General features: G+C 38.9%; 1 long non-coding RNA gene across 1 annotated transcript; it reads right to left on the bottom strand.

Annotated features, from left to right (window-relative positions):
- Positions 1-6,590: 6,590 nt before the first annotated feature.
- On the bottom strand, positions 6,591-24,342 carry LOC125459996 (uncharacterized). Its single transcript, XR_007249149.2, has 4 exons — positions 24,085-24,342; positions 21,150-23,035; positions 19,306-19,395; positions 6,591-11,193 (listed from the first exon to the last, which is right to left on the bottom strand). It is a non-coding gene; the product is annotated as an uncharacterized LOC125459996 (long non-coding RNA).
- Positions 24,343-26,597: the final 2,255 nt, after the last annotated feature.

Raw genomic sequence — 26,597 nt, 5'->3', positions numbered from 1 at the left:
GTCTGCATCTATGAATAGTGATGATGCCATTTCATCATTGACCAGGAACCTCTCCCATTCATATTACCTGCTGTTGCTATACAGTGGAAGGATTGTCAAGTCAATATTTAGTCTGTTAGGTTGCATCATTAATGTTGTTGGTTATCACATCACGAATGGGAGTCACCTGAGTTTCTGATTCAGAGTTGGGGATGCTGCTGACTGTGTCACAAGATCTTCACTTTTATTTTCATAGTAATCATCCAATTTCTGCCTCTCCAAGTTGGATTACTATATAATTTAATGATGAACCTAAAAACCGGTCTTCAAAAAGTGTTATGTAGCACAGAAAGTAATGGGTATAAACCTTTTTTGGTTCCAATATGTTTCAGTTATAAAGGGAAAACTTCTGTTCCGTGTCAAAACTAAATTTGGAAGCAAGAGTACTAATGAGTCCAGAGGTATCTAAATTGTTTCAACTAGCTGTGTGTTATATTTGGCTGCTAGTCACCATAATTGATGTTGAACATTCAGCATTTATCTATGGCAGACTTTCAAATGACACACAAAGAACGTTGATAAAAGTCAATGTCAAGTTGTTTATAATGATGAGATTTAGTAAAGATTATCTGATTTCTAAAATGAAGAAACAAATGTGATCGTTTGTGAAGATATTGTTTATTTCTTAAATTGGTCTGACATTCATGGTAATGCTTCCCAATGCTGTTTTGAACAGTGTATCGTACTTACATCAATTTTGTGTGTGAAAGAACATGTTTTGCAATGAAAAGTTATCACATATTTTTGATTAAGAACTCTTACATCTTTACACAGTAGTTTGAGAGCATAAGAAACAGGAACAGGTAAAGACTATTCAGCCCCTCAGGCCTGAATCTATCTTTTCAACAATATGCTGTCACCAAGACACAAAAGCTGATGTGGAAGCAGGTAGTATGGGTGAAACAAAGTGTCTGCAGAGGGATCCAGACAGATTGAGTGAGAGGGCAAAAAATTGTCAGTTACAATTTTTGGCAGGAAAATATGATACTGCGCACTGTGGAAGGAAGAATAGAGGAGCTAAATATTATTTAAATTGGAAAATACTGTAGAAGACTGTAGCAAAGAGGGTTTTGGGGTGTCCACATGCATGAAAGAAGCTGGCATGTAAAAATCCAGCAGATAATAGGGAAGGTAAATGTACTGTTTGCCTTTATTTCAAAGGCAATGGAGTTTAAATTAAAGAAGCCTTGTTGAAACCATACAAGACACTAGCCAGATCAGAAACACAGAAATTGCCAAAGAAACTCAGCAGGTCTGACAGAGAAAGCAGAGTTAGCATTTCGAGTCCCGAGACCCATGTTCAGAACTAGTCAGGTCTCACCTGGAATACTAGGCCCGAAACATCAGCTTTTGTGCTCCTGAGATGCTGCTTGGCCTGCTGTGTTCATCCAGCTTCACCCTTTGTTATCTTGGATTCTCCAGCATCTGCAGTTCCCATCATCTCTGAACGCCTTTGGCCCCATTATCTAAGGAAAGATATACTGGCACTAGAGGCAGTCTAGAGAAGTTTTGTTTGATTAATCCCGTGTATGGGAAGATGTTCATATGAAGTGAAGTTCAGCGGTTGGGCTTGTACCCATTGGAGTTTAGAAGAAGGAAAAAATACCTTATTGAAACATATAAAATTCTTTCAGGCTTGACAAAGTGGGTTCGGAGTGGTTGTTTCCCTTTGTGAGAGAGCCTAAGACCAAAGGGCATAATCTCAGAGTAAAGGCACCAATTAAGATAGAGCTGAGTAGGTTTTTCTTCTCTCAAATGGTAGTAAATCAATTGATTTCTTTCAGAGAGTTGTAAGGCTGGATTGTTAAGTGTTTTCCAGGCTGGAACAGGCAGAGTTTTAAAGGGAATCAAGTAATATGGAGTTAAGGCAGGAAGGTGGAGTTCAAGATTATTAGATCAGCCATGACTGCATTGAATAGCAGTGCAAATGTGTAAGGTAAATGGCCTATTTATACTGCAACATCTTTTGGTATGCCATTCAGTATGATAATAGCTGAGCTTCTGTTTCAACTCCAGTTTTGCACCTGCTTCCCATATGTGCTTTTGGCTTGAGAGGTCATGATTCTATTTATCTCACCATTGAATTTAATCAAAGATGGAGCATTTATAAGCCCTGGGGTAGAGAAATCAAAACATTCACAAGCATTCAAATGAAGCTGCTTTTCCTTATCTCAATCTCAAATGATACATTCCTTTTTCTTAAGACTGTGCCTCATGTTCTATAATTATGAATAAGATAGATGATTGATTTATTGAAAAAATCATTATTGTGGCAGATGTTAACTTATGATGACAATGTGGATAAATAACTAATCATAGTCCATAACATGCCTAAACATAAAACAAACATATAAAGAATAAAAAGCTTGCACTATTCTGATCATTTCAGCATGCAAATAATAACAAAGCTTTGCAAAATGCATGTCTCCTTAATAGAATAAACCTGGGAAGTCGGCTTCACTGTAAAATGTTATTCTGCTCTCTGTTCTTGCCACCGAAGTGAGTTACTTCATTCCTCTCCATGTTATTATACTTTATCTGTCATCTGTCATCTGTTTACCACTCAGATAATGTATCTCTTTTCAACCACTTTGTCTTCTCTTCATAGTTTACATTCCAATCTAGCTTTATATTATGTTCAAACTTAAATATGTTATTTCCTGTCTCTTTAACTAAGTCATTAATATAGGTAATATAAAGATAATGCACCAGCATAGATAATTGTAGCACTCAATTTAGTATAGACTACCTGAAACTATTGTACTTACTCCTTTTCTCCATTTCTTATCTCTGCTAATGAACCTTTACCTTGATTATTAACCTTGTGTGATGTCTTATCAAATGCCTTTTGGAAATCCAAGTATATCATTTCTACATGCTCCTCTATATCCACACTATTTAAAAAAGTATAAATTTTTCCGTTGTAAAAACGGCATTATCCTGATGGTTGCTAACAGTCTGTTGTTGCTCCTTGTTTTCTTTCACTGTAATTCCTGAATCATGGTGTGACGTTACCTAACCTCGTACCCACTGGGACTATTAAAACTACTGGAGCAACTGTCAATTTTCTTTCTCTTCATCGGTTATAGCATTTATGCCCCTGTGTTCCTCACAATTTTCCTTTTCTTTGGTATGTTCCCAGTTATTGGCCAATCAAATTAAGCAAAGTTTTTTTTTCTACCCTGTCATAATCCATCGAAAGAAATTTTAAAAACACAGCTGGTATCTTAATTCTTGATGTAGCCCACAACATGCCTTTAAAAATAAAAGTTTTCACATAAAGTTTCATGACTTTTTAACAACCTCACGTCATACATAAAGATCATAAAATAGTATTGCAGGTCTCTGAATATCTTGAACCTTTACTATGCTTTGGTTTCATATTCAATTGAATGTGATTGTTAGTCACATGCAAGAAAGAAGCAGCACTTTTATCCAATTAACTCAATGCATTTCAGTGAAAGGAATTTTTAGAAGTTTGTTTGTTTCAGATCGGCCTCTCTTGGAAGTGCAATGGCATAATTCAAAGTGGGATCTTTGAATGAAACAGGATATTTTTTAATCATTCACAATATGTGGGCATTGCTGTCTAGATCAGCATTCATTGCCCAAGCCTAATTGTGCAAAGGGAACTTCAGAATTGACCACATTGCCATGGGTCTGGAGTCACATGTAGACCAGACCAAGTGGGAACAGCAGAATTCCTTCTTTAAAAGACATTAATAAATTTAATGGATTTTTATGACAACCAACAATAGTTACATGGTTGCCATTAGATGAAATTTATATTTCAGATATTTTTCATTGAATTCTAGTTTCACCATCGGCCATGGGATTCAAACCAATATCCTCAGAATATTAGCGTGGTTTTCTGGATTTTTAGCTCAGTGATATTACTACTACATCACTGCCTTCCCTTGGAGTTAATGATAGTTTAAATACAGTGTTGAATGTTGTGAGAGGAGATTGTTTAAAATTCTACAATTTTTACCAGGATCCTATGCAATCTCAGGATGTACTAAAGTGCTTCGCTGCCAAATGTAGTCACTGCTACTTTTTTCGACAAATGCAACAGTCAGTTTGTTCACAAGACTGCATAACAACAGTGAGACAAATGATTGTTAATTTATCTTGGTGATAATGACGATATAATGATTGTTATCAAGGACAATGGAGGTAGACAGTAGAACTAAGCAGCAGCTGCCTAAAAGGAATGTAAAAATTAGGCGAGGAAACATAGATATAGATATATAAAATATTTAAGATTTCAGATTTTAATATAGTGGAATATGAGTTTGTTTCCATTTCAATGAGTTTATTAATTAACTACACCAGCCTTTTTTGAAGCACAGTTTTAAACCAGTATATGTCAGGGAACAGATGACTGAAGACCTTCTGGAAAGTTAATGTACGATGTTTATATTGTGGGGTTTCAGAACCGCAGAAGGAAAAATCATTAAGCCATTAGCTTAGCTGAAGCTAAGATGAACAAGTTTTCTTTAAATTTAAAAACTTCTGAATTCAGTTTGATGCAGTTCCATCTGAAGTCAATGTTTGATAGAGCCCCATCTGAAGTCAAATGTAGGATTACTTTATCCTTGGAAAAGGAGTTTGTTTGGAGCAATTAATGGAATACATTACCTCAATGTAAAGAGCTAAGTTGTGTGTCAAATAAAAAGGCTTCACAGCTCACAGGACCAGAAGTGAAAAGAAGCAGCTTTGGTAGGGATCTTTTCCTGGCTTTTGATTAACTGCTAAGTGATGGTGTTGGAGAGTAGATGCAAATTTGTTTTGCAGACTGTTTGAAGTCTTTAAATCATGTTATGTTCCGATAGCTTGGTTTGTTTTGAATATTTATGTTTCAGTGAACGACCACCATTTTTAACTGAAGGAAAAGCAATGTGGTCTATCAAGCCAGATTTCATTCTGGAATCTGGTAAAGGCAAGTGCAGGTGATGGGGAAGAGAAGCAGAGGAAACATAATCACTAAGGTTTTGGAGTAAATTTGTAGCTCGGGTTGTGGGTGTTGAGGTTGGTTGGCTCGCCGAGCTAGTTTCTTGTTCTGCAGATGTTTCATTACCGTACTTGGTAACATCCTCAGTGCAGCCTCTGATGAAGTGTCGGTATATTTTCCCACCTGGTTTTTAAACTCTGGGGTCCATTGCGATGGGTTTCCTCACTTCCGGTGAAACGTAAATGGGGTCAAGATCGATGTGTTTGTTAATGGCATGCTTCGTGGAGTGCCATGCTTCCAGGAATTCTCATGCCTGTCTCTGCCTAGCCTGTCCCAAGAACTTGGTGTTGTCCCAGTCAGACAAGAAGAACCACCACTTCGGCCCCCTATCCGCCTACCCTTCCCTACCTCCATACCATCAGATCAGGCCAGACCCAACCCCACTTCACCATCCCCATTCCCTCTCCCCTGCCTCTACCATAGACTACTGGACTTGACTTAACACCCTCCTCCATCAACCCAGGGCTGGAAACGCTGCCTCTCTCAGTCTAACTGCTGCTGGACTCATTCCCCACAAGCCCCAGCCCCACCCTCTACATTCCCACCACCAGACTAGAACACCCAGCTTTCTCATCCTCCATCGGGTCCAATTTCACCCACTCATCTCAACCAACTCAAAACTCTGCAGTGCTGACCTGGCTTTCCTCATCACCTTGCATCCTTGCACTCTACCTCCTTCCCCCTTCCCACATGAAATCCTACTTACCTGATGTGCAGCTCCACAAAACGTACCCCTCCAACCATCACCGCCCTCCCATCCACTTTGTCACACTGCTCCTCCCTGCCTGACACTGTACTTATCTGGCAGCTATCTCTACCCAACTGACACTCTACTTATGTGGCAGCCTACCCCACTTCTCATATGGCACCTGATCCTTCCAGCATCCTAACATTACACTTACCTCAGTAATTACATTTGAGAACAGCTGTTGGGACTTCTACATTTCTGGATATGGCGGCTGACTCCTGTAAAAATGGGACATGGCTTGCCTTGCCCCTACAGTTATGCATGAGAGAAAAAAAATCTGTCAGAGTGGAAGTGCAGCTCCACATCTCAGAAATGCCATGCTTATAAGCAAAGTCCCATGACATAAATTGGGTAAGTGTAGGTAAATGATGATTTGTTTTTAGTGTTGATGATTGAGGAATGAATATTGGTCATGAAACTGTGCCGAATCCCATTACTCTTTAAAGCAACATCATGACATCTTCAATGTTCATAGCAGACAGTCGGAAGGACTTCAGATTAACATCTGATTTGAAAGGTGGTATCTCTACTCCCCAAATACTGTACCCCAGATGTGTCAACCTAGATTGAGTTATTAATAAGTGACTCCACACATTTCTGACTCAGATGCATTTGAAAAACATTTATTGGACTATTTCATCTTACAGTCACAATTGATGTAACTAGTATAATAAATGCAGAAAATTGTTTCTCCTTTTATCAATAGCATTATCCTTTCATTTGAAATAAGGGTGCAATGTATTGGGAGATTCACAAGATAATTATTTAAAACGAAATTTATCCACTGGTTTCATTATGAATTATACATGTTAAAATTATTTAGAATTCAAATTCTTATTAGTTATTAATATATGGGTATGTGACAGATTAGCAATCTGATAACTGGGGAAATACTATACGCTTAGGAAATTTTATACGTTTTTATATTGTACTTGGATCAGCAAATCCTTACAATTGGAATAATTTGAATGTGGTTAATTGCTTTAGAGCTCTATATTTAAACAGCTATAGGTTTACCTATAATTGATAGTTAATGATTATGGCCTTCCGGAGGAATATATTAACTCATAAAATACAGGAAATATTTGAATTAATATATATTCTGCTTGATGGTAAGCAGGAAAACAGTGCAGCATTAGAACTGAAGAATAATGTTCAATATTTGTTTGATAGCAAATGTTTTTGCTTGAAAGGGCTGTCTACAGACTCTTCACAATTGATCCTACTTCTCATTTTTTGATAAATACTTTAAATTACTCCCCTCAAATTGAAGGAAGCCCTTCTGTCATGTGGTCAGACCTTGCGTCATTGGAGACTTTAAAAAAGTGAAGTGCACAAAAAAGCTCTTGTGGACTGTATGAATGACCAGCCAATTCTGGGTTTGTTGCAAAATTTTAGCCAAGACATTGGCATCAAGATGATAGAAAACAATGTCAAAACATGTACACTGGAGCCAAGTGCATTTTATATAACATCAACGTGCCTTTAATAATATCCATAAGGTACTTGATCTTAAAAAATGTTGATGGGAAGGTTCATTGCTCAGCGCTGGTGTTCTTCTGCATGCTGAACCAACATTTGATTGGATTGAATGGAGCTTTTTATTTTGGGCTCTTGAATAAGTCTGTGCTTTAGCAGAGATTTGTTCAGTGGATTAAAATATTATGTGGCCGATGTTGTCCGCAGAAATGTCAAAAAAGACTACGTGTAGGCTCCATATCTCTTGAAGGAGAGCAGGGAAGGGTCAAAACTGACTATTTGTTCATGTTCATTGAAGATGGATGTCACTGGCCAAGGTGAGTATTTACTGTTCATCCTTAATTGCCCTTAAGAAGGTGGCAGTGAACCACCAACTTGAACTGCTACAGTCCATATGGGGCCCCTTTAGGTTTGCTACTTTGGTGCTCTTAGATGGTAAAGATCACTGGTAGAGGTTTGGAAGAGAAATCTTGCTGAGTTACTTGCTAAGTGCATCTTATAAGAGGTACACACTACAGCCATTTTGCCTTGGTAGTGACGGAAGTGAATGCTGAATGTGATGGATGGGGTACCAGTCAAGCAAGTTGTTTAATCCTGGCCAGTCACTTGACATTCTTTAGTTTTGTTGGAACTACACTCATCCAGGCAAATGGAAAGTATTCTGTCACACACCTGACTTGTGCCTTGTGGACAGGCTTTTGGAAGTCAGGAGGTGAGTTACTGACTGCAGATTTCCCAGACTCTGACCTGCTGTTGTAACTATAGTATTCTATGGCTACTCCAGTTCAGTTTCTGGTCAATGGTAATCAAAAAAATGTTGATGGCGTGGGATTCAACTGTGGTGATGCTACTGAAAGTGAGTGCGATGGTTAGATTTTCTCTGACTGTGAAGCTATTTGCATGTGTTATTAGACAAAAGCATTGTACAGGATGTATAAGAAATGAGAAACCCAGGAATAAAAGGAATTAATCAAGATTACTATGTATCGAAATGACTATATCATAGCTGTCTGAAGTTCCTAACTTTTCCCTGTTGTTTAAAGTTACTGGGCTGAATCTTACATGTTTTTGCTAAGTCCACATTTGCATCAAGCTTTTTGGAGGGTTTATTACCATGAGGCAGAGTGAGTTCTCTCATCCTATCTTATCAAGTTTGCCTCATTATTTACTTACTATGCCACAATAGTGTCCATCACATTCAATTATCACCCACTTGACCTCATGCCATTCCCTGAACAAGTCACCACTTAGTGGATATCCCAGAATTGATCGGCACCCTGGCACCTTCACCATCCTTAAAAGCCTGTTGTACACCTGAATATGCACTACCAATCTACAGCTGCCTTGCACAGTTGTTGACATTTCCCCTAAAAATGATACACAGGGGAAATTGTGCCCCACTTTGTGGACAGGCTCCTTGAAGTCCTCCTCAACAGTGTATTGTTGATGTGGGGCTTCCTCCTCCCCCAAGACCAGTGGTGGAGGCTATAGCACCAGACCATGCCAGCCTGGTCCAAGGTCATCACCAGGCATACAGCACTCTCAGCTGCCTGAAGGAATGCCCAGCAATATAGTGTGGAGGAGAAGTTCCACCATCTTCTCTCAGATGTTGCAAGCTCACTCTGTCTCTGCGACTGCACCCATCTCCCACCAAGGTGCATGCTCTACAACTCTCACTATTGCTTGCAACATCTCCCCCATTTGATGTCGCCCGCCTCAACTCCTGACACTACTGAGTCTGTAAGCCCCCTGTGCTTCCTGATCCTTACTTGGGACGTCTCCCCACCTGTTCCTAGCGTAATAACTGTGCTGACTATTTTCATCTTCAATAATGCCTGCTTCTCTCTCATTCCAAGAAAATAGCCTGCAATAAGGCAGAAAGAGCCAAGACAGGCATGTGTTGCCCATCATTCAACTCCCTACCCCGGCCATTTTACTCCATATCTGCAGACACAGCAATCCAAAACATGCCAGCTTCTAAGAAAACTTACGCACTGATCCACTTCTGCACTTCAGTGGTGCACCTGTAATGCTGCAGCAAGGGCCCTGTGTGTTCAGGACATGCACCCTGCTCATGGACAAGAGCAAGCTCTGCCTTCAAGGCCTTTGTTTGCTGTGACAGCACTCACTCACTCTGAGTCTACCTAAATGCTTACAGCATTCCTGTTCTGTCTTGTCTTGCCTTTTTGTGCTTTGTGCATTCAGACAGAGGTCCCAGACTAACATTACTGCTGCTTGCCAAATCATTCAACACAGACACAAAACCAGGAAGCTTGTCATATCTATCAACAGACCTCAGTGAAGTCAAGGGGTATAGTCTTCGCTCAGGGACTCCCAGCACAGTAAGACAAAGGCAGACTGGCTCAGGGTGCTCCAAATGGAATCTACACCTGAAAGAATATTTGAAGCAGAGTCAGATTTAACTTTTAAAGAGGTTTTGGAAGAATACTGGAAGGGGGAAGATTTATACAGCAGTTGGGAGAACAAAGAACTGGGACTGATCAGATACCCCTTTGAAACAGTACAGACAGGCATGATGAAACAGATGGACTCTTTCTGTGCAATATCATACTATGGTTCTACCATTCTACAAATCCAATAGCCTAGCAGAGGCTTTGAAGACAATACATCATGAATTAATATTTAAATAAATTTTTATTCATTTCTTTTAGGCAAGTTGAAAGAGGATAAGAATTTAATGGGATAAATTCAAGAGTCGTAAATCACTGGAAGGGTAGAGTTACCTGATCTTTAAGATGATTTGTTATACTAACTCAGACATCTTTCACATCAATTGTCTTCTCTCTATATTTCCTACAGGCAGAATTACTCCTGAGATGTTTGATCACAACATATTCCAAAGATTAACAGTTATGTCTTTATATCCTAGATTAGAAGTGGAGTATTATTGGTCTTTCAAAGGATGATTAATTGTATTGCAGTCAGTAATGTTATTATTAATAATATTATACTTTGGATTATATTAATGTATACTTTTCATATAACTTCTGAATATTATAAAGCAATATGAAAGTAATCACAATTAGAATATTTTTGAACTTGTGAAATTACTCAAAATTATTCAGCATTTTCAGTGCCCATATAAGAGTGGGGAACGGGTAGTCAGAATACCATATACACTTGTACAATTGGAAATTTATACTGTTTTATTAAAATTCTTTTTGCTTTCATACTACATTTTGCTAATCAACATTAGCTGCTTCCTTTGGGAAACCAGCATCCATTTTGGACAAAATGCAAGCAGCTAATGTGGGCTTTGTAAAATTGTCCTGTTTATTAATCTTCTGATGGTAGAATTCAATCCAAAAGTCATATTTATGTTGGTACCAATTGTCAAACTTTACATCATTCATCAGGGTTGCACTTCAATCTTCAGTAGCAAAGTAACAAATTAAAGTAACGCATTAACCAAACAAAATGAAATTGTAGAAATGTAATAAAAAGAGGCATTATGCATGATCATTTTGCTTCATTTGGCTTTTGCGCTCCTGGAACAACTGAGGAAAGAATAATTACTGAGCTATTTGATCCCTCTCCAAAGCATCACATCCTTTTGGTAACGTGGTGGCCAGAACTGTAGGTAATACTCTAAATGTGGCCGAACCAAATTCCGATACAACTGCACCATGACCTGCCAAATAATGACCTATTAATTTACTTAAAAATAATTACATTAAAAGCTGCAAGGTAAGATGTTTTGACCATATTGTTTTCCTGCTCTGACCCTAATTCACAAATGGGAAGAAAGATCAAGAACCTATATATTGCCTTTAATCATCTCAGGATGCCACAAAGTGCTTCATCATGAGTTAAGTATTTTCTTGAAGTACTGTCGTTGTTATGCAATGGGAATTTGAGGTTGTATTGAATGTTCAGGCTTGTACAATTTTACCTATAGAGAAAGCACAAATATTTATTGTGATGAATTCCAAGCATGTTTCTGGCCTTAGAATATAATAGAGTACTTTTTGTTCAACTTTTACAATACAGAAAAAAATTAAATGTACAGCAGAAATATTCAAAAAGATAAAATTGATCAGTACCAGGGAATCACATTGAATGTGGTATAGATTTGGGTTATGGCAAAACTCTTTGTACTCAATTCCAATAAGGTACCTAATCCTAACCTCCGAACCACTCCCCTAGCTGTCAAGCACGTACTTTCCATTTCCCATTCCGGTTGCGCTCATGGCTTAAGTGAGATTGCCAACTTGCGGTCAGTTTTGTGCTTGGGACTCTAGGCTAAGAAATGGACTGGGACTGTTCTTATTCACTTCACTGAGGCCTCTTACAGCTTTTGCAGAGAAGAATCTTTCATTCCATTAACTTGGGCTGTGTTCAAACCCAGGTGAAAGGACAGTTATGTTAACTAACTGTGCTACCCAATTCCTCTCAAGAGATTTTTTAAAGAAGTAAATAAACTAATTGCTTGAATATTTTTCAAGATTTAGACTATCCTTCCCTGTTGTGCTTGCTGTGTTAACTTACATGTAAAATAATAATTATTGTTAATCTTCAAATCAGCATTTGACTGAATTAAAATAAGCAACTTCATGAAATGTCAATATATTTTCATGCATATTTATTTTCAGTTCTTAGTTTTGCTACTTAAAGTTGGTGAAAATCAAAATCACCATGCTTTACATTTTGTTCCCTTATGATTTAATTTCGGCGTTACAAATTGCTCCAAAAGTAATCTAAGTGCTTCACAAACTCCAGAGTTCTGAAAGGCACTATGTAAGTGGACTTGTTGGGCCGAAGGGCCTGTTTCCACATTGTAGGGAATCTAATCTAATCTAATCTAAATGTTTTTCATATCTATTAAAGGCAAAAAATTGTGTGCTTTTAGTCAATCCTATTTACATCTTTACACCAGAACACGCATCACACAACTTTTCCTCCATATGAACACCTCATGAAGTAGATCATAAGAGCACAAGAACTGTGGACTTGTCACTCTGAGTCACTCAAATGACCTATTAATTTACTTAAAAATAATTACATTAAAAGCTGCAAGGTAAGATGTTTTGACCATATTGTTTTCCTGCTCTGACCCTAATTCACAAATGGGAAGAAAGATCAAGAACCTATATATTGCCTTTAATCATCTCAGGATGCCACAAAGTGCTTCATCACGAGTTAAGTATTTTTTTGAAGTACTGTCGTTGTTATACAATGGGAAGGGCAACAGTTAGTTTGCTAACCACAAAATCCCACTAACAGAAGTACCATGATCATCAAATAATCCGTTTTAATGATGATATTGAGGGGTAAATGTTGGGTAGGATATCTTGAGAATTACTCTACCTCCTTCCATGTAGCCATGGGGTCTTTATTGCCTAACTGACAGGTAGGTCATGTCTTTTGGTTTAATACCTAATCCAAAAGGTGGCACTTCCAACTCTGTCGATAGTATACTTCAGCACAAACATATGATTTGCTCATATCTACTGAGTAGATTTCAGAGGTGAAAATGTAGTCACTGAACCAAAATTGACACTGGGAGATGGATCATTGCAGTCACAGTGTATTACTTTACAACAGTTATTAGGCTTCAAAAGTATTTCATTGACTATGAAGCCCCTTGGGCTCTGCTGAGGTCTCATGAACGGTGTTCTATTGATAGAAGTTTTTTTTTGCTTTAAAGAGAAAAATTCATAATTCACACAACAATGGCATTCACATGTTTGTTTAATAATTGACCAGAAAACCACTTGGAGTGTATGATCCCATAAATATGTGATCAACTTCTATTCATTCATGGTGAGCATTGATCTCTAAGACAGCATTTCTTTCCCATCTCTAGTTCTCTTTGAGCAGTTGGTGGTGGGCTGCATTCTTCAACTTTTGCATTCTATGTGGTGTCAGTACATCAAATGATCAGAGTGGACAGCCAGAGACTTTTGCTGAGAGTGCAGGTAGCTATTACGAGGGGGCAGAGTTTTAAAGTGAGTGGAGATAGATATAGGGGAGACATCAGAGGTAGGTTCTTTACTCAGAGAGTAGTAGGGGCGTGGAATGCATTGCCAGAGATGATAGTGGAGTTGGCCTCATTAGGGACATTTAAGCGGCAATTAGATAGTAATATGGATGATAGTAAAAGGTAGGGCTGGAAGTTAGATAGACCTTAGGATTAGGCCAAAGGACCTGTACTGTGTTGCCCTATTCTGTGTTTTACGTTCTATGTTCTATCCACATGGCAGTTGGGAAGGTTATTCCAGGAATTAACATTCAAGTGAAGGAACAGCAAAAGAGCTCTGAATCAGATAGTTTATGGCTTTGAGGTGAACATTTTCGTGGTAGTGTTCCCAGATATCTGCTTCAACTTCTATGTGGTGGAGATTGTGGGTTTGGAGGGTGGTGCTATGAGCCTTGATGAGTCACTATAGTGCATGTTGCAGATAATGCACACTACTCTGACTGTGCTATGCAGGATGCCAATAAACTAGCTGCTTTGTTTTGTACGTTATTGACCTTTCCAAGTAATGTTGGAACTGCGTTCATCCACAAAAGTGGAAGATATTACATCATATTCCTGATTTGTACTTTGCAGGCTTCGAGAATTCAGGAAATACATTACTCATTCTCAGCTCTTGTAGCCACAATATTTATATAGCTAGTCCAGTCCATCCAATGATAACCCCTAGGTTGTTGATAGTGGGGGGTTCAGTGAAGACAATGCCATTTTGAGTCAAGGAATGTTGGTAGGATACTGTTTTTTCAGAAATAATCATCATCCAGCACTTGCACAGCATGGATGTCAAGGAGTTCGATATTAGAAGAGTCAAGAATGATGTTGAACATTGTGTAATCATCAGCTAAAATCCACACCTCTGAGCTTATGATAGAGAAAAAATCATTGACAAAACAGTTAAAGGTGGTTGAGTCTTTGAGTTGAGTATTGTCAAAGGACAATACCCTAAGGAAAATCTGCAATCATATTATTCCGCCAAAATTTTGACTTCCAAGAACCATAGTCATCTTCTGGGTATGATTCCCAACTAATGGAGAGTGTTTTCCCTGATTTCCACTTGCAAGGACTCCTTGATACTGCACTCACTTAAATGCTGTCTTCATATCAAGAGCTGTAACCCTCACTTCCCTGATAATAAAATGTGAGGCTGGATGAACACAGCAGGCCAAGCAGCATCTCAGGAGCACAAAAGCTGACGTTTCGGGCCTGGACCCTTCATCAGATGATGAAGGGTCCAGGCCCGAAACGTCAGCTTTTGTGCTCCTGAGATGCTGCTTGGCCTGCTGTGTTCATCCAGCCTCACATTTTATTATCTTGGAATCTCCAGCATCTGCAGTTCCCATTATCTCTGATACCCTCACTTCCCTCTTGAGTTCAGCTCTTCTGTCCATTTTTGGACCAAAGCTGCAGTGAGATTAGGGTTGAGTGGGCCTGGCAGAACACGAACTGAGCATCAATTAACAGGCTATTGTTAACTATGTGTTGCTTAGAAGGACTGATGCATTCCATCACTTTGCTAATATAATAAAATGTATCTTTGATCCGTAAGAGCCAAATCAAATAAAATTTCTAATGATGCAATCTGTAATTATTGAATTCCCTACTGCAACAAAAGAAATGCTATCAGCCAGAAAACTAATGCACGCAGGATAAAATACTCAGGAAGACTTGACATTATCACAGTTGGCATGGTTTGATGGATGGTAGGTTCCAAAGAAAGAGATGACTGCAAGAGACAATTGGTGATGCAATTCTGAAAGAAACTTACATTCAGTTAAAGCAAGATTCAATATTTTAAACAGGGTAAGCTGTTTCTCTCTATCTCTCTCTCTCTCTCTCTCACACACACACACACACACAAACTCTCCCCTCCCCCCAGAATAAAACTGTTGTCATGGTTTAAAATAAGAGCAACTACTCAGTCCAAAGACATTTTACTGATGAGGCAACAAATGCTGGCCTTTCCATGCCCATGTGTCAAAATAAATAAAATGACAAGGCTACTCAGTCCAAATATGTAGTTCTCAATTAACATTAATATTTGCCTCTGAGAATGATCCAATTTTGTCGAGAATTTAGTAAATTGCGATGAATATTTTTAAAAGCAAATGAAATTATTGGCAGGTTGAACATATCTAGCGCTTACACAAAGGTGTTTCTCAATGTCCCTAAAATTGATGCAAGTAAAAAAGGATAATTTTAAAAAGACTGTTTTAATAGACACGTGTATGGGATAGTGTAGGGGGAGTGGCTTAGATTAGTTTACAGGTTGGTGCAACATCGAGGGCCAAAGGGCCTGTTCTGCGCTGTATTGTTCCATGTTCTATGTTCTATGTTCTAAATTGGAGTCAGAATAGGCCATGCAGCCCTTCATGCCCATCCAGTCATTCAATGAGATCATAGTGATCTTCTTCTTCAACATTATCCCTGAATTCCTTCTTGTCATTAATATGAAGAAAACTATCGATCTATCTATCTCAGTCTTGAGGATATCATACTTTTTATGTTGGTTCTGAATTGTGCTCAATTGCTTTATGAAGAGAGAAGTTTCTGTATTTGATGGAATAGGAACAGGCTTCAAAAGGCTGCGATAACATGGCTGTGTAAAAGAACACTTATAGATAAAGTGCCAATGAAAATGAACATGTCCACTATAGATAACAAAGTGTGGAGCTGGATGAACACAGCAGGCCAAGCAGCATCTCAGGAGCACATAAGGTAACGTTTCGGGCCAAGACCCTTCATCAGGAAAGGGAGATGGGGAGAGGATTCTGAAATAAATAGAGAGAGAGGGGGAGGTGGACCGAAGATGGATAGAGGAGAAGACAGGTGGAGAGGAGAGTATGGTGGGGGGGGGAGGTAGGGAGACGATAGGTCAGTCCGGGGAGGACGGACAGGTTGAGGGGGCAGGATGAAGTTAGGAGGTAGGAAACGTCCCCCCGGCAGTGGTCCAGAATGCCCTCGACCGTGTCTGCAGCTTTTCCCACATCTTATCCCTCACACCCTGCCCCTGCAATAACTGCCAAAAGAGAATCCCCCTAGTCCTCACATACCACCCCACCAACTTCCAAATACAACGCATCATCCTCCGACACTTCCGCCATCTTAATCCGACCCCACCACTAAAGATATTTTTCCAGCCCCACCCTTGTTTGTCTTCCGGAGAGACCACTCTCTCCGCGACTCCCTTGTCTGCTCCACACTCCCCTTCAACCCCACCACACCCGGCACCTTCCCCTGCAACGGTAGGAAGTGCTACACCTGCCCCCACACCTCCTCCCTCACCCCCATCCCAGGCCCCAAGATGACTTTCCACATCAAGCAGATGTTCACATGCACATCCGCCAATGTGGTATACGGCATCCGCTGTACCTGGTGTGGCTTCCTCCACATTGGGGAAACTAAGCGGAGGCTTGGGGACCGTTTTACAGAACACCTATGCTTGGTTTGCAATAAATAACTGCATCTCCCAGTCGCGAACCATTTTCAATTCCCCCTCCCATTCTCTAGATGACATGTCCATCATGGGCCTCCTGCACTGCCACAATGATGCCACCCGAAGGTTCCAGGAACAGCAACTCATATTCCACTTGGGAACCCTGCAGCTCAATGGTATCAATGTGGATTTCACCAGCTTCAAAATCTCCCTGCCCCCACTGCATCCCAAAATCAGCCCAGCTCGTCCCCACCTGCCTAACCTGTTCTTCCTCTCACCTATCCCCTCCTTCCACCTTAAGCCGCACCTCCATTTCCTACCTACTAACCTCATCCCACCCCCTTGACTTGTCCATCCTCCCTGGGCTGACCTATCCCCTCCCTTCTTCCCCCACCCCCCCCCCCCCCCCCCGACCCCCATACTCTCCTCTCCACATATCTTCTCCTCTATCCATCTTCGGTCCACCTCCCCCTCTCTCCCTATTTATTTCAGAATCTTCTCCCCATCCCCCTTTTCTGATGAAGGGTCTAGGCCCGAAACGTCAGCTTTCCAGCTCCTAAGGTGCTGCTTGGCCTGCTGTGTTCATCCAGCTCCACACTTTGTTATCTCGGATTCTCCAGCATCTGCAGTTCCCATTATCTCATGTCTCCTATAGAAGTGGATAGCAGGTAGATTGTTCCAATGAGATCTAACAGTATATGTGCTTAGAATGACTCCCTATATTGTTGTGAAGCAATACCTAACTCTTACTTTGGGTTGTCAAAGTTATCTGAATAATTATAATGTTTGAGTGTTACATTTTCAGCAACTTGGATCCAAATTCAAAACATGTCCTAAGCCTTCTGATTGTACCCTGCTCTAGACTACAGACCACATTTGCAATTCTGATTAAAAAATGAGTTGACATGAAGTGATATTTCCATTTTAATTGTCCACAGATTTGCAAGGCTTGTTGAATATTTCTATATTTTCAATGTTTATGTCAAACACTCAACAGCTGTAGTACTTTGCTTTGGTGCAGGCTAGGTCTGTTTGTCCGAACCAAGCAGTCTGGCGTAGTTGAGGAAAATCATCTGATGAAAAAATATTTTTATTCAGTTTGGTTGAGGTGCCACTAAGCTATTCGATCCTTCCGATGTGAAAGAAAACATTGAATGTGCCATTTGTATACAGGAGACTTTCTTTTCCTCTAACACTATTATAGTGGGATGAAGTGTCTTGAAATCATGAAATGGTTCCCTTTCTGAGGTGTAGATCTATTGAAATTGAATAAAATGTTCAAAACAATCTGTACAAAGAGCTATAATTATGCAACTAGATATTTAGAAGATAATGGCCATCCAATGCAAATATAACGTAAAAACTTCTTCACATGGAAGATGCCATTGCATTGGTATTTCATGTATAAAGTATGAAATCCTTTCAGAATTATGGCTGTGCAATTATTAGTCAACACTTTTTATGAATAATGTGAAAATGAGAAGAACCATTCTGCTGATGTTTGATGCTGTATATTCCTCCCTTGTGCCTGTCTCCACAACGTAATAAAAGTGTCTGTGCTGTAAATTGTGTGATACATTACTCACATTTGATTGTAATTTCTAAACCACGGCTGATCCTTATCTTCTGACTGAGGTTTGTGCCAAAATGAAGAAACTTTGATGCAACTTTGCCATAGCTAACAACCTAAGAATCATCATCTGGCTTCAATGTACAGCTCTTCACTGTAAACCCTTGATAATGTGCTTTCTAACCCAATCTGCCCAACTATGCAGGCCTGTGACCATATGTGCTCTCTATAGGCCATGTGTTATGTAACACTCCACACCTAATTTTTATGTGAAGAAATGTTTTGGGGACATTTGTTTTTTTTTCTTTTATATCTTCAAAAAAGTCTATTTCATATTGTCAAATGTTTCCAGATAGTCCAAGAAATTGCTTGATTAATTTGAAATTCAAATTTACGCTGGGTTCAGTTTTCAGTATAGAGTGCATATACTATAAGTTAATGTACGGCACTTGCTTTTCCACTGCTCAAAGTTTTTCTAGATTGACAGTTGACGCCCAAATTACTTCTCAACATTTTAAAGCAATTTATATCAAAAATAGCTTTACAGAAGAGTCAGTAGATCGCCAACTCTAGAGTATAGAGACAAGAATCATCTGTATCCACTTTATTGTCTATTGCAGACTTTTTTTTTAACCATTAGCCTTCTTACCTGTTGCTAAGTTCCCTATTTTTAATAAAATCACATGAAAATTCTCTACTAAACTTTTGTTGTTTTCAATATTTGCCAAGCAGTGTCGATCTATGGTTATGGAATTGGTAAGCACTAACAATGTGCATTGTAGAAGTAGTTCAAAATTTCCACACGATGTAGTGGCATAAATATGGACAGTAGTTTGTAAGAAGACATTACAGCTTGGGTTGACTGGAATCAGCTGTTCATTTTCTTGTTACTTGTTTGTTGAAATTTAGATGTATATTGGAACACTCATAATCTCTAAAGAGGCCATTTGACAAAGTAAATAATTATTTTAAAATATACACAGTGTATTATAATTGGAAACTGCAATGAGTGCAAAACACTTACAATGCAGGCACTTTGCTGACAGCTGCACTGTTTTCCATGGAAATTGCTGACATCGTTATATGGAAACTGAAAAACTGGAGCCCTGGAGCCCTGAAAAAGAATAGCCAAAAGCACTTCTTAGTCTTTGTATGACAGGAAGGATGGGAGCTCAAAAAATACACCATGCCAATGTAACGCAAAATGCCACTGCTTATCTAAGAAGATGCAAAAAACCCTCAACAAAGTATCAGGATAATTGATTCTACTTGTTTATATGAATTTCCATCCCTGTAAAATTCTTTTCCTTCTATTAACCATCAAGAAAAGCAAGGAAAATTAATTTCAGCATGAAGAAGAAGAATTCAATCTCCTTTGCATTCAGTGCATAAATATCTAATCTTTCTCATAATAGCGATTTCCTGCATCTCTTCTTGCAACTGAAACTCAACAAGTCAAACACATAAATTCAACACATTAATATTTTTTGTCACCCACAACATCCCAGATATCCTATCATGGGAGACATAATGAAAATATATTGCATTTCACAACTCAATTTCATTATTGGTTATGTGATGTTAATGTCACATTGACCCACATTAGGTTAGGATGTCCATTTAACAAATAGCACATATTCAACAAATAACATTCCACTTTGACAAATTACTTTATTTTACAACAGTCATTATATCATAGTAATAACTTGAATGATGTTGAATACTTCAAATTAAATTTACAATACTTTACCTACTGCATTTGGAACATTTTATAGCTCACTGTAGTTGATTGATTTTCTGGTTTTCAGTATTTTAATGGGGTATTTTATCTAATATTTGATTAATAAAACTGCACAAGAAAAACTGCTCTTCTGTTACTTGCATTCTGTAGATTTTCTTATTGGACTGAGAATTTGATTGTACATTATTTCCAAAGTTTGAGTAGCTTCAGTTATTTGCTGAAATTGATTACTCATTGGGTCTGCCCTCCATTTCGGCAGTAGGTTAAGGTTCTATGCCACAAAAGCAGCTTTGCCTCATTTGTACACTGCCCATTGATAAGATTTATTGTCAACCAACATTTCTAAATAAACAGACCATATGGCCTCTATCACATTGCTGTTTGTGAGGCCTTACTGTTTGCATATTGGTTGCCCCTTTGTATTTCAAAAGTACTTCACTGGCTTGAAAAGGACAGTTGGATTTGAGGGGTACCAGGAGTGCCACTGAAACCAGTCTATAAGTGCAAACTTTGGTGCACTTTCACTGCTGTTTAGTTGATGAATCAACATTATAGTTATTCAAGTAATTAATGAAAATTTTTACAAACAGGATATAGCTTTTTTGACCGGTTATTCGTCATATCAATTTACGGAAATAAATGGAGAAGGGGATACATATGGTACACGGCTTTACTATATGCAATCTTTCTGTTTAAAGTTACCAATACAGGGCAACATAATTTATTAAAGAGAAATTAATTGATTGGTTCTGAACTTGATAGTTCATAGAATGTTGTGCCTAGTTGTACTTGAATTCATAAAGTGTGGACTTACATTTATATAGCACCCGAAGTCTTTGGAATATTTCAACATACTGTGCAACCATTAATTTGCTGTTTGTTGTTTAAACACCGTTCTACATACTCAAATGTATTTTGCAAAGGGATTATAAAAACGACTCGCATCTATATTGTGCTTTCCACGACCACAGCATGTCAGTAAATCATTTTGGAAGTGTTGCCACTGTTGTGTGGAAATGCTGTTTAATTGTCTGGCTTGAACCTTGGGAGACAACTGTCGTACAGGATCACTGGACTAAATGGCACTGCAAAAATCAGTCTTTGGAATTATCGAATATCATTCATACCTTTCCGACCACTTCAGAAGTTGTTGACAACTCCCAAGTCTGTTGTTTTGAAGTGCAATCCTGTCGACGGGGGATCAAGAGCAATAAAATGTTACAAGCAAATTCCAGATCACAAGCATTCCCCCTTTTCATGTCAGCAGAAAAGAAAATGCACAGAACGATGACAGCATAGCTAAAGGTGAAAGGCGATGTTGAACAAGTGGGAAACTTCCAGCAGAACTCATCTTGCTCCCACCCCATCTCCAATCACTATCTCCCAATTAGTGGCTCCATCCTTTTCTTATTAATGATTAGGCTATTTCAGAAATCCTTTCCACCTTGGTGCAGTAAATCTTTGCTGTCCTTCCTGCTGCGCAGTCATAAATTCTCGTTACAATAGATTCTGCAATCAGGAATTATTATTGTCAAATCCAGCGATGAATGTTCTCATTTCCTTTCGAAGTTTGAAGTAGGACCGTCTCTTATAAACTAAACTGTAGATCTTATTAGGAAAATATTAAAATGCCTACCTACATGTTGAATGATGTCTCAATGATAGGCACGAAATTGTCCAGCTTTAGCTGCGATAATTAAACAAAGAAGCCCAGGTTAAAAATTGTAATCGACATCTTTAAAAAAAAACGCTTTAATTCTCCGAAAGGAGAGTTTAATGTTAAAATTTCAACAAGAAATAACGAATGCTCCAAACGCTGCAGAAAATTGTTTCATTTTGTTTCCGTTATGTTATACAGTGTGCAGTCACATTTAAAAAGGCAACGTTTGCTGAGTTTTCAGAAGACTCTTGAGGGCTGTATTGTTTTCTTTCTCTCCCTCTTTTCTTCTCTCATCATCCCGATTCGCTGCCCTGCCGCCGAACCTGTGTGTAGTTTCAGTCCATTTAGTTTTGTGGCGATGCAAAACTAGCTGGAGAGGGAAAGTCTGATTATGTTGCTGGCGTTCTTCTCATACAGCAAAGTGCACTATTCATTCATTCTGATTATTCCTTATGTTGCAATTCCGAAGGGATTTCTTTTCATATTTCATTTGTCTGAATTTGCAACAACGTTGTCAGGAACGAAATATTGAAGGTAAATAGAATAAGTGACACTTAATGTTTTCCCTTCATGGCGTTCAAGCTCAAGCAAGCACAATTTATTTTAACGCTCCTATGTGTGCACATACACCTATATCTGAGCGCCGACCTCCAATTTAAGTTATTGAATCCTGCGAGCGTCTGTTTGTTTTTGATGGAAATATTAACTTACAAATATAAAAAGGCTTTTTATTCCCGCCGGTGTTCAGCAAACTGAGATATTTATTTGATGGAAAACTGAAACGAGAAGAAATCTAACGGCGCAAGTACAGGATATAGTTGTTTCCTGTGGTCTTCCTCTATACTAGGACCTTCTTTTGATTTCGCATCGTTAATCCGATTTTGTCCTCAGATGATTTGTACATTGGTTCATGCGAGAGAAGTTCCATTCCAAAACGGACCAAATTAAGTACTTGGTCAAACTTAACCTTACAGTAAAAAAAATCGTTCAGCATTTCGATTCTGATAAAAGACAACTTTCCGGATATGCAAAATTTGGTGGGGGGGGGGGTGCAACAGAAATAATAATTTAAGGCATCGATAACAATGAATCGGACAGAGTCATGAGTTTTCATGTTTTTCGTGCAATATTCTGAACAATCCGTAGATACGTCTTTGGGATATCGCTCTCGTTTTAAGCTTCAGTATTCAATGTGAAATGTTAGTCACATTGGCAACGAAGCCCCAAGCAAATCAAACGAGTCTTTGTAGACGTCCAAGTTTAGAAATGCCAAGAGACTGACCCCGATCTTGTTCAGTGGTCGGAACTGACGGGTCTGTCGAAACCAAACCAATTAGCCGCTTTTATTGTAACCTGCAATGGAAATAAAACAATCATTTTCTTTATTCGATAAACGGATCAATTGTGGTGAATTATAATTCAGTAATATAATCAGTACCTACAAAATAGCGTTGCAACATTCTCTATATTATCTCTCGAACCCGTAAATTTTCCGCATGGAATTTTGCAGTATATTGTCAATCTATATAATAACATGAATAGTGAGTTTTTTTTAAAAAATCTGATCTTCAGACAATCCATTCGTCCAGTCAATTTCAGATCTTATTTGCTACTGGTAATTTTGTGCCGTCCCGTTTCTAAAGGCTTGGAATAAAATTTGATGTTGAGAAAAGACAAAGAAGACTAAGTCGGGGGTAAATGGTGATTTGCTTCTTATTGGCCAACTCAGGTAAAGGTATCAAAGATTTGACAAGTGTAACATCGGGAAATCCTGCAGACATAAATAAGGCCAGTAGAGGGCAGGAGTAAATTGAGAATGAAAAGATTGTTTCAAACAAGTGTGAGTAACCAGTCGGTTATCGTTAAAACTTTCGACCTATTTGCACAGACGGCGGTAAAACATTAGTTCAAAAGCTGATCTGAATGCATGGGGTCGTACGACGTTAGATGAAAGATTTAGTTCCGTGACAAGTTCATGAAATAATGCATTATTGAAAATCAGTTCAATCGCCCAAAGAATACTGCACAGATTCATAACGTTGTTACTACTGAATTCAGTTCAAATTTCGGTTGTAAGCTCTGCTTTTTCCTTAGTAGTGAAGACTTTTTTTTATTCATTGAAAATATGGAATCCTAGGAACGAACGTTTTTTTTAACAATAAAGTCTTCAGTTTTTTTCTACACCGTCGGTACGCGAATTGGAATCGTCAGTGAAGCATTTGTTACTTTAATAAACCGCAATGGGGAAATAACTTTATCTATAAATATGTAGCAACGTTAGTACATTAAGCGAGGGGAAAAAAACCCTTTATGAGGGGGAATAATGTATTTCAGCTATTATTAGCTTGGCAAGGGAAGAGGCATTATAGAAAGCCATAGTCTAAGTCGAGGGAAATTCTGACCTTATCTGCACGTACGTCTCTGCTACTGAAGACTTTTTCTTGCCCTGGCGTTTGCAACAAGTTGTTTTTGCTGCCACTGAACCATGCTGCTTTCAGTTGGTATTGACATTAGGATTAACACAGACACAATAAAACAACGGAGACATAATATTTGTTCGTCCATTTCAATGTGTCAGACCGCTATGACAGTTCCAAAAAATTAAAGAGACCTCCATCCACTACCATGGCAGGGATTTTGAAGTGGTTTAAGTGAAACGCCGCAGAAACCTTATTCAAAGAAATATGAATAAGGAATATAACGATGCTTGACAACAATAAAAAAATACACATTCACATCCATGCACTGGATAAACAGAACTCCACTTTGTGTCTTACTCTGTGTCCCACTATAGTGCGGTCCGCATTCTTGATTTGAATAGGCAAGATACAATACCACGCCTGTTTATTGTAAAATAAATGTGCACATGCTTTAAGCCCATACTGAATAAAGATAAATCCAAAACACCTCAATCTCCCGTTATCATTTTTCGACTCTCACTTGCATGGCCTACGCCTGATTTTAGGCAATCTTTATGAAATCGATGGTTCACCAAGCTGCAAATTGTATGTACACTTTCTTGGCGACACTGCCTCTCACATTCGCAACCGATGTAAATTACGATACAGATGGTAACGGCGCAGGCAGATTAATTGGAGAGAGTGTGTCCGTATGTATGGAACAACCTTAGAAATGAACTAGTAACCAGATGCATAAATTAGTGCTCAGCAATTTGAAGAGCACTTGTTGTTTATCTGGTGCCAAGCCCGAATGCCCTCACACATTTAATTTCATCCCGATTATTGTTTCAAAAAGTAATTTAGAATGAACACACTTGTTTGCTGCATTGCAAATGAGATTCGCTGACTGACTCAATACTGTAAACACTTGTTTTCTTTTTAACTTAATTTCTTATTTTTGAAACTTGCTGAAAAGCGTTAACAGCAAACAATTCCGAAAATCTGTTTTGTACGTCGTGAGATGGTGGCGGTGGAGGGTGGACACATGGGGCGGGGTGGGGGTAGAAGTTGTAGATAACAACAATAAAAATAACCCGATAGAGAGAAAGAAAAGCTGTTATCAAAGTCCGCCAGATTTCAGGGGAACCACAGGACGTTTGTCACTTATCGGTGTAATTATTACCCCAGATGGATAATCTGATTTATGTCGGTTTGAAGTGTAAAGTTAAATAATCAATGAGACAGACACAACACAAAAATAATCAGCATCGGATGCATGAAAATAAATGAGGGCATTGATAATTTCTGGAGATTATTCCCCGACGATTTGAGTTTGAGCTCACTAGCGGGGAGACCCAGGAGACTCCTCTCATGAGTTTTTGGGTGAAGGATGTAATCGAATTCCATGTACAATCCTCGTGGACCAGGGAATAAATATAAATCGCGTTTAGCAACGGTCTAGAGACTTTAATAATACAAACTCATTAATCAAAAGAAGACCTTATTTCCTCCACATTTAGAAATAGCAGTTCGTTATGAAGTAGAATATATTTGCTTTGTTCGCAATGCAATGTATCATTCGAATAGCATTTCTCATGTTAATGATTTGATTTTAAAAACAGTCAGAATATAGTTTCCACCCATTTAGTAAGGTCAGATTTTCGTGTACTCATTGGTGTATCCGTTTAGGGGAGAAGGGCTGGTTACATTGCAACCACATGCTGCTTTCAATGTCACTAAAGGATGTTTGAAGGCAACCTTTACATAAATATATTTTTCGAATGTTTAATTCGGATTGTGCAGTAATAAAGTAAAAAAAAACCAGACAAAATAAAACCTTTTGACTTGGCTACGTGAGGACGGAATTTCAGTATCGGCACCTTGTCGGAGGAATTCCTTCGTTAAGTAACGCAGCCGGGTTAATTGCTAACAGGACCGTTAAATGGGCATGGGAAAGTGTGGGTTGTGGGGGGGGGGGGGGGGGGGGATGGGGCGAGACGGTGGGAAGGGATGGAATTAATTAAACCGTCGCCCCAAATTGGTTATTGAGGGGCGAAAAACATCACTTGAAAATCTGCCAAGAATTAATTTGAGTATGAAGGTTTTTTTTTCAAACTCACACACAACAGGCTGTATTTCATGCGAAAAAAAGTCAATTCTGAGATTTTCGTTAGAAAGGGGCAATTGCAGGCTATGTGAGGCCCAGAGCAATAGCTAAAGGGGTTTAGTCCAAAATAAAAGCTCGTGTCTTTATATGACCGCCTGACTAAGGTTGATGTACCAATACTGTATAACACATAAAAGTATTGACAATACTGAATCTTGGTAGCCCCCTACCTCTCCCCACCCCAATATCAGTAAAACCTGTTTCCCTTTTACGAGACGCCACCTACGTGTATTGCCATGTAATAACGCCCCGCAGCTCGCATTCCGATTGGCCCAAAGTTTGGGGAAGGGGCGGAGCCTGCCTGCCGTAAAAGCTTCTCTCTTCTGAAAGTTGTTGAAACTTCCCCCAA

The sequence above is a fragment of the Stegostoma tigrinum genome, chromosome 16, assembly GCF_030684315.1.
Source record: "Stegostoma tigrinum isolate sSteTig4 chromosome 16, sSteTig4.hap1, whole genome shotgun sequence".
Classification (NCBI taxonomy): Eukaryota; Metazoa; Chordata; class Chondrichthyes; order Orectolobiformes; family Stegostomatidae; genus Stegostoma; species Stegostoma tigrinum.
Note: the sequence above shows the minus strand (reverse complement) of the source record. Positions and strands in the feature narration are given on the sequence as shown.